Source organism: Aegilops tauschii, chromosome 7 (genome assembly GCF_002575655.3).
Source record: "Aegilops tauschii subsp. strangulata cultivar AL8/78 chromosome 7, Aet v6.0, whole genome shotgun sequence".
Classification (NCBI taxonomy): Eukaryota; Viridiplantae; Streptophyta; class Magnoliopsida; order Poales; family Poaceae; genus Aegilops; species Aegilops tauschii.
The window spans coordinates 272,773,181-272,785,706 of NC_053041.3; positions in this window are offsets into that span (position 1 = coordinate 272,773,181).

Sequence of the window (12,526 nt, forward strand, 5' to 3'; positions counted from 1 at the left end):
CGACGTCCCCCTGCCGAACCAGCAAGGGGCCACCCGGTCCCATAGGTGGCCGCGGATATCCCACAACAGGGTGAACAAAAAATTAAAATAATGCAAAATACAAAAAAATTACTTGCCTCTTTTGCCTAAAAACTTTTTCAAAAAGAGAAGTGATTGGAAGGTTATGCATTGGAGAAGTGAGGGTCGACCTTGAGCACTTGTGTTCATGCTCATGGAAGCAATGTAGAATTTTTCATGTTTTCATGGAAGTTTCTAAAAAATAATTATCCTCTTGAATATATCCATTGTATTATAAAAATAATGTGCCAAGGTTTGGCTTTAGAATGTTTATATTGCGTGTTTGGTGTGTGCGGCAGAAAAAACAGAAACTTTTGCTGTAGTAATTGAATTTACATTTTTTACCGGAGCGTGATAAAATCTTGAGATTTTTACACAGTACTTCTATGCAAATTGTTTATTTTGACCTAATTATTTTAAATTTTCGAAGTTACAAAAGTATACGAAAGTTCCAGATTGCTACAAACTGTCTTGTTTTTGACAGATTCTATTTTCTATGTGTTGTTCGCTTATTTTGATGAATCTATGGGTTGTATCGGGGGTTATGAACCATGGTGAAGTTGGAATACAGTATATATAATGCTAATATGAAATTGGAATGAGTTTACAACAGCACCTAAAGGTAGTGATTTGCTTTATTATACTAACGGATCTCATGAGGGTTTTGTCAAGTTTTGTGTGGATGAAGTGTTTGAAGATCGAGGAGTTACCGATATAAGAAGAATAAGGAGAGGCAAGAGTTCAAGCTTAGGGATGCCCAAGGCACCCCAAGTAAATATTTCAAAGATACTCAAGCATCTAAGGTTGGGGATGCCCCGGTTTGCATCCCATCTTTCTTCTTCAACAATTATCAGTATACCTCGGTTTTTGTTTTGTTCACATGATATTCGTCTTTTGTGTTTATTTCTATTTTCTTTTCCTATATACTCCATGCTAGTATGAGACAACACTTCATTGATTTGTAGAATGCTCTTTGTGCTTCACTTAAATCTTTTGAGTATGGCTTTATAGAATGCTCTTTGTGCTTCACTTAAATCTTTTGAGTATGACTTTATAGAATGCTTCGTGCGCTCCACTTATATATTTTGAGCTTGGATATTGGTAAATATATATTATTTGTAGAATGCTCTATGAACTTAACTTATATCTTTTAGATTATGAAGAAAATTATCATCGGAATTGGGTTTGGAAGAGTATCATTAAAATATCATGCCTAGCTAAAAAGGCATTACAGAAAAGCGCTTGTTGGGAGACAACCCAATATTTAACCTTACTGTTTTTGTGTGTTCACATGATTAAGCTACTGTAGTAATCATGTTTTATAGCTTTTGTTTCAATAAAGTGCCAAGTATGACCTTTGGGATGGCTTACCGTGATAGTTGATTTGATCTTGCTGAAAAGCAGAAACTTTTACGCCCAGTAAAATAATTTTCATTTTTAACAGAAGCGCGATAAAATATTGATTCTTTTTTGCACAAGATTAATATACAAATTGCCTCTGTTGTCCTAATTTTTCAGAATTTTTGAAGTAATAGAAGTATGGTTGTTGTTCAGATCATTACAGATTGTTCTGTTTCTGACAGATTCTGTTTTCAATGCATAGTTTGCTTGTTTTCTAGTTTCTATGTCTTATATAGCTCAATATAAATTGTAGAAATGATATGGTACAGTAGGCATTGTGTAATAAAAATTATGAATCTTATCTTGACAGTACCAAAGTGAATGATTTGTCTTTATCATACTAACCCATCTCACGAAGTTCCGTTAAGTTTTGTGTGATTGAAGTTTTCATGTTTTGAGTGAGATGCCGATATGAGGAGAATAAGGAGTGGAAATACCCTAAGCTTGGGGATGCCCAAGGCATCCCAAGGTAGTATTCAGGGAAGACTCAAGCGCCTAAGCTTGGGGATGCCCCGGAAGGCATCCCCTCTTTTGTCTTCAAAACCATCGGTATACCTTACTCGGAGCTATATTTTTATTCGTCACATGATATGTGTTTTTCTTGGAGCGTATTTTCATTTGGATCTGAAATCTTGAATGAGAGAGAGTCCTCCCATGGCTATTTAACTATTTGACTACTCATTGATCTTCACTTATATCTTTCTGGAGTAGTTGTGTCATTTACTCTCGTGCTTCACTTATATCCTATGAGTAAATGGTTGAATGAATTGAATATCATAAATTTGAAATTATATATGCTTCATATGCTTATCCCATGGGGAGTAATGAATTCACATATAATAAGTATAGGTGGTAAAATTATTGAACGTTAGCAAACACAACATTGGTCACTTGAACAATTCATGAAAGAATATTGAAGGAAGAGATATTTCACATATAAATATACTATCTTGGACATCTTCTATGATTGTGAGCCCCATTAATTATTTTCAAACTTGAGCAAATTAGATGAAGTTGGATAAGGAAGACAACGTAATGAGTTATGTTTGGGTATATTTTTATAGAAGTTATATTGTTATGGATCCTCCAACATATGGTGCTTGCTTTGGATCGTTTGCTAGCCAAAATTTTGTACTAAGTAGAGATACTACATGTGCATCCAAAACCCTTAAACCCCGTTTCATGCCATGAGTGTCCACCTTATCTACCTATGGATTGAATAAGATCCTTCAAGTAAGTTGTCATCGGTGCAAAAAAGCAATAAAAATTGCTCCTAAATATGTATGATCTTTTTTGTAAGGGAAAATAAGCGTTGTACGAACTTGTGATGGTAAAGAAATAAAAGCGCTGGACTGGATAATAAAGGTTGCTATCACAAAGAGCAATACAACGTGACGTTCCTTTGCATTAAGGGTTTGCAGATCCAAAATTAAAGAGCGCATGACAACCTCTGCTTCCCTCTGCGAAGGGCCTATCTTTTACTTTCTTGTATTTACTTTTATGCAAGAGTCAATAATATTCCTTCTTATTGCAACCTCAATTATTCCTTAATTGACAAGCATTACGTGGTGGGGAAAGACCTAGGCACATATGGCCATTCAAATATATTTGATCATGAATTATTATTGTTGACAATTATCTATATGATAAATAAGTTGGGAGGCGAAACATTAAGCCCCTATCTTTCTCTATGTTCGACGGATACTATTTGTTCTAAAAATATGCTTTGAGTATTAGCAATCATGGAAGACTATATGATAGTTGAGTATGTGGAATTTGCTAAATCAAAGCTCTTACATAGACCCTTCCTGAAAATAAGATGAATTGTAATTGTTTGGTGACTGAAAGCCTAGTCCTTTAGTTCTCAATAAACTTTATGGTTTATACTTTAACATGTGAATAGCTTGCTACTTGATCATGAGAAGTTTTATGAGATGAGCTACTGTTTATGATAAATAATAATGCTAGAAAAATTGTTTGGAACTATCATTGATCAAATTTATGCACTATGCTAGCATTCACACTTCATAAATTATTTCTTTTATCATTTACCTCCTCGAGGACGAGCAGGAATTAAGCATGGGGATGCTAATACGTCTCCAACGTATCTATAATTTATGAAGTATTCATGCCATGTTTACAATAATTTTATATGGTTTTGGTATCATTTGATTACAGCTAACCCAGACTGACGTCGTTTTCAGCAGAGCTACCGTGGTGTCGTTTTTTGTACAGAAATAAAAGTTCTTAGAATGGGCTGCAAATTTATGGTGATTTTTTATGGACCAAAAGAGAACCCTAAAGCACAAGAGTTGGACCAAAAGAGTCCCGAGGCGACGGCAATGTAGGGGGCGCGCCCTACCCCCCCAGGAGGGTGCTCCTACCTTGTCGTTGCCTCATGGACCCCCTTGACGTGAGACCGGTGCCAAAAATTCCTATAAATACCAAAACCCCCAGAAAGAAACCTAGATCGGGAGTCCACCGCCGCAAGCCTCTATAGCCACGAAAAATCAATCTAGGCCCTCTCCGGGCCATCATCACCGGAGGCCATGGAGGAGGATCTCGGAGGGGGCCATCATCGTCATGGAGGCCAAGGACCAGAGGAAGAACCTCTCCCCATCTAGGGGGGAGGCCATGGAGGAGGAAGCACAAGGGGGAGACTCTCTCCTCCCCTCTCTCGATGGCGCCGGAGTGCCGCCGGGGGAACCATCGCCGCGGTGATCGTCTTCAACAACATCACCATCTCCATCACCATCCTCATCTCTTTTATGCGGTCCACTCTCCCGCACCCCGCTGTAATCCCCTACTTGAACATGGTGCTTTATGCCACATATTATGATCCAATGATGTGTTGCCATCCTATGATGTTTTGAGTAGATTTCTTTTGTCTTTTGGGTTGATTGATGATCTAGATTGGTTTGAGTTGTATGTTTTATTTTGGTGCTGTCCTATGGTGCCTTCCATGCTGCGTACATGTGAAGGATTCCCGCTGTAGGGTGTTGCAATACATTCATGATTCGCTTATAGTGGGTTGCTAGAGTGACAGAAGCTTAAACCCGAGTAAGGGGGTTGTTACGTATGGGATAAAGGGGACTTGATACTTTAATGCTATGGTTGGGTTTTACCTTAATGATCTTTAGTAGTTGCAGATGCTTGCTAGAGTTCCAATCATAAGTGCATATGATCCAAGAAGAGAAAGTATGTTATCTTATGCCTCTCTCTCATATAAAAGTGCAGTAACGACTACCGATCTTGTTAACAATTGCCTAGGATAATTCCGCACACCGAACTATCATTATTCCACACTCGCTATTTGTAATATATCATGATATATTCTAAATTTATGTTAACAGCACCTATTTTTATATTTTAGTTCTCTGATCATGCAAAGTTATCCTCTTCATACCCACAACACAGTTCTATTTCTCTTTTCTAGATGGAAGCAAACGTTCGGTGTACGTAGAGTCATATCAGTGGCAGATAGGACTTGAGAGAATATTGATCTTACCTTTAGCTCCTTGTGGGTTCGACACTCCATACTTATCACTTCCACCTTTGGAAATTGCTACGATGATTCCTTGCACTTGGGGATTATCACCTGGCATCTTGAGCTGCAGATACACATAACAAGGTCGTGCCATAAACTTGGCGTAAGCCGGCCGTCCAAACAAAGCATGATAGGGGCTTTTGATCTTGACCACTTCAAACCACAATGTCTCTGCCCTGTAGTCATAGTCATCACCAAAAGCCACTTCTAAGGCAATCTTACCAACTGGGTATGCCGACTTACCAGGTACCACACCGTGAAAGACTGTAGAGGACGGCTTAAGATCTTTGTCAGTCAAATTCATACGGCGAAAAGTATCATAATAGGGTATTGATGTTGCTGCCTCCGTCCATAAGCACCTTAGTGAATTTGTAGCCCCGAACCTAAGGGGCTACCAGTAATGCCAGCAGACCCGAATTGTCAACCCAGGGCGGTGATCCTCGCGACTCCATACAATTGGCTGCTCTAACCATCGCAAGTATCGAGGCACCGCCGGCTCAACTACACTGACTGCATGCTTATGAACCTTCTGATCTCGCTTGTAAAGGCTTGTGGTGAACACATGGTACTGGCCACCGCTAAGCTGCAGGCGAATGGTCTAGTTCCCTGACTGTTGTTGCTGGTTACCCTGACTGGGTTGCTGATTATAACCACCCTGGTTACCTTGTCCTTGATATCCAGAACTTGAGTTGCCGCCCCCAAAGCCGGGCCCGTGTGAATGGGATCCTGACCCGCCGTGCGGGCCATTATTGTTATTATGGTCCTGATGAAAGCCAGAGCTTTTATATTACTTCATGATGAAACACTCCTTCCACAAATGACTCGAAGGCCTATTCGGAAAACTGTGCTTCCGGCAAGGCTCGTTTAACATCACCTCGAGGTTAAGCTTTGGTCCTCTAAACTGAGGCGGTTTTCCCTTACGACACTACTAGGGAAAAGCCTGGCAGTAGCGCGGGTGGCCGCGCTACAGCTAACGCTTATCAGTAGCGCAGTTTGACCCCCGCTACTGCTATCTAGGGATAGCAGGAACGCTCGTCTCCAACATGCGCTGCTGATAATAGCTGTAGCGCCCTTGTACAAAGATTGCTACTGCTAAGACATCGCTGCTGCTAAAGCCATACCCCGCGCTACTGTTATTAGTTTCTGAATTTTTTTCTGCTCCATATTTTGTGCTGCTGAATTTTGTTTAGGGCTTTATACAATAATCTCTAGCATATCATACACATACAAATGTAGTCATAGCATATACATACAAATAGTCTCATCAAATCTTGTCATCATCATAATCATCATCCAACACAAAGTGGTCTCTCGTCATCATCTCGAAAAGAGCGATACAAGTCTTGAATATTTGCAACTACATCGTCATCCATCTAAACAATGTATACGCGAGAAGAGCTATCACTATGAGTGATAACGGAACTATGCAGTACATGAGGCGGCGGTTATGAGTCCTCTCTCGCGCTAGCGTGAACCTCAAGTAACTAGCTTCTGCTTCTTGACTGCTTTTGAAGCCTTTATGGCTGGCGCCGGAGACCCCCTCCACTTGCGCCTGACACTCAGGCCACTCGTCGTACACTCCCGGAACTTTCCCTTTGTACACGATATAGCACTGCTTCTTCGCCATCAAGAATCTATGCACCTGTTAGAGATGCATCTTCATTAAGAGAATGGACAATCATATATGCAACAAAATATACTTGGGCAACATGAAAAATAAAGGGTTAGCAACTAGATGCAACATATAGTAAACATACAAATAATGAACGCAGTTTCATCGTACGCAACCTAATTAACTAGAGGTACACAGGTCATCGTACCCAAACTAACAAAGTAGCGTTACACAAGTTTGGCAGGGACCGTGGACATCACAAAGTTTCATTGCTACAGAAAGTATACAAGTTCAACCGACACATATCATCATCATCGGCATCGTAAATCACTAGAAGTTCCATCCTTCCATATCATCGAGGATGGACCCTAGCTTCTTGAACGGCGTGAGGTCCTGACGTTGCATGCCTATGCGAGTTCGGATGTCAGCTCGTGATATAGGGTGGTGGAACATCCCCTTCTCATCGACGACTTCTTTCATGATGATCGTCGCAATGTCCCTCTGGATGCGAAAGAAGTCATCTCTAAGTTTATAAGCCGCTTCTCCATGAGATTCTACCCACTTGCGGATATGATCATCGTTTCTGCTTGTCATGCGAAGCTTTTGGTGACCCGTTCTGAACTCCATCATGAGATGGAGGAGGTAGAATCCATCGTTCTTGCTTGGTTTTGGGACATAGATGTAGCAGAAGTTAGTTTTATGCGAGAAACCCGTCGTCTTGTTCCTTTGTTTCCTGATCTGCAGGTGGCCACCCCTCATGCTGAAGCCTTGGAGAGCATCATCTAGAATATTCATTATGTGCGTGTAGTCCTTCTCGTAGTTTCTGGTACGGTCGAAATACACATCGTGGGAGACTCGCGGGTAAATAACGATAAGGACGGCGTGCCCGTTGCTGCGGGAAAAAACACCTCAAATTATTATCCATATGAGCGAGAAGGAATGATTGAAATGTACGAAAGGGTTGTCCGGCACTGACTTACATTGGATGATAAGGCAGGAGGACAATTTCCTGGTCCTTATTCTGTACCATGAAGTTTTCGAGGTACTCCCTAGCAGTTTTACTCTCAAAGTCGCCGCGTATGTCGGATATCCTGGATCCTTCGAGGCTAGTAGGCTTTTCTCAGTCGACATCACATGGTCGTGCAGTCTCCTGAGATCCCCTGATAGTGCCTCCAGCGGTTTCGGCGGTAGCATTGGCTCGCCCATGACATGGAAAAAGGTCGCACCTTTGACGGGTACACGCTCTTCAAAATCTGCCATCTGGCTGCTATGTGCTCTGGCTTGTTTGTAGGCAGCTGAGCCTATCTTCCCCAGTCTCTTCCTCTCCTTTTTCTTGGGATGACCTTCCAGACCCTTCCTTAACCCCTACCCCAGTGTTGTCGGGCTAAGCACTGTACAACCCCCGGCTAGTTGAGCCTATGTTGAGGTGGCATCTTCAGGCGTGTCCTATGAGGATTGCATGAAGAGAGACTTCTTGCAATCTCTGCTAGGACGTTCCTGCCCGGGCAGATCATCCATGTCCTCATTAGCATGCTGATAGCCCAAGTCATCATATGGCTGACTCATCATATCTAAGTCACCGTCATAGGCGCCTGTATTGAGAAAACTCATTGGGTCCTCCTCCATCTCATCATCCATTCTTTGTTCTACGGGGTGATTACATCAGCCACTATTGGACCCCCTTCATCACGTCGTCCGCCGCTCTCACCCGGCACTACATGCACTGGTAATTGCGTAGGCGGGGTGGTGGTGTCCATTCCTGCTTGTTGATGTGTGGTTATTGGTGTGCTCTCGGCCGGCTCCAGACGAAGAAGATTCTTCGGCCATAGCAGCACCCAACCCTTGCAGCTTCCAATCCGCAGCCGGGGCTCGTCGTCCTCTCCCCCTAGCCGTACTGGAGGAGGCAAATCCTTGTGCCCCGATATCACACTCGACAAGGTAACCCTAAAGTGCCCACTAGGCATCGGCTGGCCGTGGAACGTGAGTTCCAAGGGCTTCGTTATCACCCCCTTTCCCACGTCCATCTTCTGGCCTTTGATCAAGTAGAGTACGGTGCATGGGGTTTCGTCGGCCTGCAAACACATGTCTGCAGCATAAAACATCCGAAAGGCAACAAAAATGGAATATTCTAGATATATGTTGGTGTGACATGTAATTACCGCGAGGGCTTCGAGCTCAGCCAAAGACGAAGGCCCGCCTAGTGCGCCAGAGACTAAGGACAGGCTGCTATGAGAGGGTGCGGGTGCGGGAGTAGGCCCGGTTGCATGACCAGGTGATGGTGCGGTGGTGTTGTTCACCGAGTTGCTCCCGACGAAACTGGGCATGGGGAAATCATCTAGCGTCTTGTCTGGATTTTCCTTCGTCTAGTTGATGATAGCCGGGATCAAGTTATTAGAAAAATCATTTCTGCAGGCATGTACAGCTGCATCGACTGCCTGCTATAGCAACTCATTTTTCTCCTCGGCTACTTTTTTCGCGTCCTCAGCTACTTTTTTCTCGAACGCAAGCTTCACCTTCTCGTCGATGTCTGCCTGACTAAACTTCTTTTTCTGCTTCTTGGCCTCTGGCCCCTTGTTGTAAAACACCTTCCACGTGGCGCCGTCTCCGGTGCTGTGCACACGTCCATATTTCAGCCGCTGGCCCAAAGGGAGTCCCTTAAGTTCGTTCAAGGCCTAGTTGAGAGGGTTGTCCCACTTGGGCCTCATCGACGAAGTAGGGCTTTCGGCTGCAAGCTGGTGTTGCTTCTCCTGCAGAAGGAACGTGAACCGTTTATGAATGTGTTGTCGACTTGATCAGGAGCTAAATGTAAGGTGGTAAAAGAATAATTACCAGTATTCTAATCAATTTCCTCGTGATCTGGTCCTTGTAAAAAACCTTATTTTCCTTGTCCCACTTGTAGCGGGCCCTGATGAAGTCACTCTCCAAGGGGTTGGTGAACTTCGCGAAGGGGTCTGGGAGACCCGCGGCTTCACGTTCCGCGTCCTCCTTATCCCATATGGGCCTTTTGCCAAGGTAGCCACGGCTTCTGAGGCGATGCTTCCCCGTGTTCCCTTGCTGAAGGCTCTTGAATTTTGCAGCCTTAGCCTTGCCTGCCTCGGTAGCGCAAGTGTCCTTGAACTTTTCGAACTCCTCTTTCATAAGTGTTGGATTTTCCTCCAGAATCTTGGACAGAGGTTCCTCAGCCTCAATAGCTCGTTTCACCCTCCCTTTCCAAGAGGCCAAATCATTGCTGAACATGCCCATTGCGTGATTGTTAATCTTTTTCATCTTCGGATCATCCCATGGTTGTTCTATGCTATCATCCCGGTCGGGGAACTTGAATCTCTTGTGCAACTTCATCAGGAGCAGCTGTCTCAAATGTTCTTTACTCCTTAAGTCATCATCATTGATGCTCGCGCATTCCCGTAGGATGCATCCTACTTGGTTCCCATAGCACTTCGAGGTTCTTCCGGCTCTAATGGCTTAAACTTGCCAGGGGCCATCTTTGTGATCACCAGTCGTCCGATGCTGAGTTTGTTAGATTTTTGTATCCTCTACTTCTTTAGTTTCTTCTTTTTGGTAGTGGCATCGGCGCCGGTACCTTCCCCGTCGGTATCTTCCCCACCGGTACCTTCCCCGCCGGTCTCGGCGCCGCCATCGGTACTGGCGCCGTCGGTGTCAATGTCGCCATCAGTACCATCATCGAGGCCGACCTGCAAACCTTGACTGTGCTTACCAGACAAAAAGTCGAGGTACTGTTGTTCACCCTCATAATCCATCTCGTCTGCATCTTGGTCAGAAGGCCCGGTTTCTTCGTTGTTCGACATGTTTCCTATGATTAAGTCTCCTTGTTTAATTCTAAAACTATAAAAAAAATTGAGAAATGACATAAAAAATATCTATGTTTGCTGGAATGCCATTTCCTAGCAAATCCCGGCACTCGATATGCCTACTTTCTAGCACAAGTCATGCCAAAATTCATGAAAAATTTCGGCATGACCTTTGCTAAAAAGTGGACATATCGAGCGCCTGAAATTCACCGGAACAGAAATGAATCAACATTCTGGCAAAACATAGGCCACTCGGATCATTTACCCTGCACATAATCATCATTTTCCAAATATGACATGTCCAAAACATCACATGTCCAAAACATCACATGTCCAAATATGACATGTCCAAATTCCAAATATGACATGTCCACTTCAAATTTGCATATAAAAGGAAGAAAGAGTGATTTGCAACTAAAAAAATTTAGCCTACCTAAATTTGAAACTAAAAAACTTCCAAATATCACATGTCCACATAGCACAAGTCATTTTTCTTCACAATATTTGAAACTAAATTCAGCCTAACTAAATTTGAAACTAAAAAAATTTCTTTAAGTAGGGTTCATAGTAATTCTGTTTTTTAAATAGCAACAATTGCTTAAACTAAAAAATTTAAATAGCAACGGTTGCTTTAACTAATCTGTCATAGGTTTCATACTAATTCTAATTAACTAGCTAGCACTATAAATTTTAAATAGCAACAATTGCTTAAACTAAAAAATGCAAGAAACCTATATAATCAATTCTGTTTTTTCTTTTAACTACACCTAAAACACATAACCCTAAATTTTTGTCCTAATTTGAAACCTAGGTTTCATACTAACTAGGGTTAATCCTAACTAAGGTTCATACTAACTAGGGTTCAAATTGCACCTAGGGTTCATAATATAACCAAATTAACCTACTAGTTTGATACCTAGCTAAAATCGTAACTAAATAAATAACCTAATTAACCTACTGCCCTAACTAAAACCTAACTAAATTAACCGAAGAACCCTAGCTAGAAGAGAGAGGAGGAGCGGTGGGGGCTTACAGAGGGTGCAGGGGCGAGGAGGCAGGCCCGACGACTGCCGAGGTTGGGAGGTCGGGGGCGACGGCAAGGTCACCGGGGTCGGGGGTTCGTGGGCGAGCACCAGGGCTGGGGTCGGGGGGTCGTGGGCGAGCACCAGGGCTGGGGTCGGGGGCGAGGGTGAGGTCGCTGTGGTCGGGGGCAAGCGCCGGGGTCGCAGGGGCACGGCGAGAGCAGGAACGAAGGGAAGGTGATACAATGTATATAACTAAGGCGGTATATATTGCATCATTTGACGGTTAAGTATGTATACAAAATGGGAACATATATATTACATCATTTGACCCATGCATAACGGTTAAGTGTGTACACAAAATAGGAACATATATATTACATCATTTGACCGATAACGGTTCCTCAGCGTTGACATTTTCGTTTTTGAGTGAGCTTCTTTCCCTTCTTGTTCATCGAAGAATAATTGAGCCCCTCATTGTGACTTTTCCTTTTCCATGGAGTACGAAGTTTCTTAGGTAATGTAGTATTGATTCTTCTTTTGATGTATACTTCATCATCATCGTCATCTTCCCTCATTGGGTTGTCGTACTGGTCGTAGTCTTCCTCTTTGGCGACTCCATCCATTCCAATGATGTTCCTTTTGCCTCTCCTCATGACAACACGGCTGGGATTGCACGGGTCGGTTATGAAGAAGCATTGTGTCATGTGCTTAGCGTGTACCCATGGCTCGTTTTTTGTGATAGCGTTCACGGTAGCGCTCTTAGCGTCGGGTATAGTCATGGTAGTGAAATACTGGTTTTCTCTTTCGACATTCTTAGCCCATCTGACATGGAACATCGTCGCGTTGTGCAGTCCAGAGTAGTCAAGCTCCCAGATCTGCTCGAGCCTTCCATAAAATCTCTCAATTGCACCGTTGTCGCTGCCGGTCATGCATTCCATCGTCACCCCTAAGTTCTGATCATCACTGTCCATATCTTTAGCCTCCGTGTAGAACGTGTATCCGTTGATATCGTATGCCTGATAGGTGACGATGTTGGGCGAGGGGCCATGTGCTAAGGTGTATATGAGCAATCCGT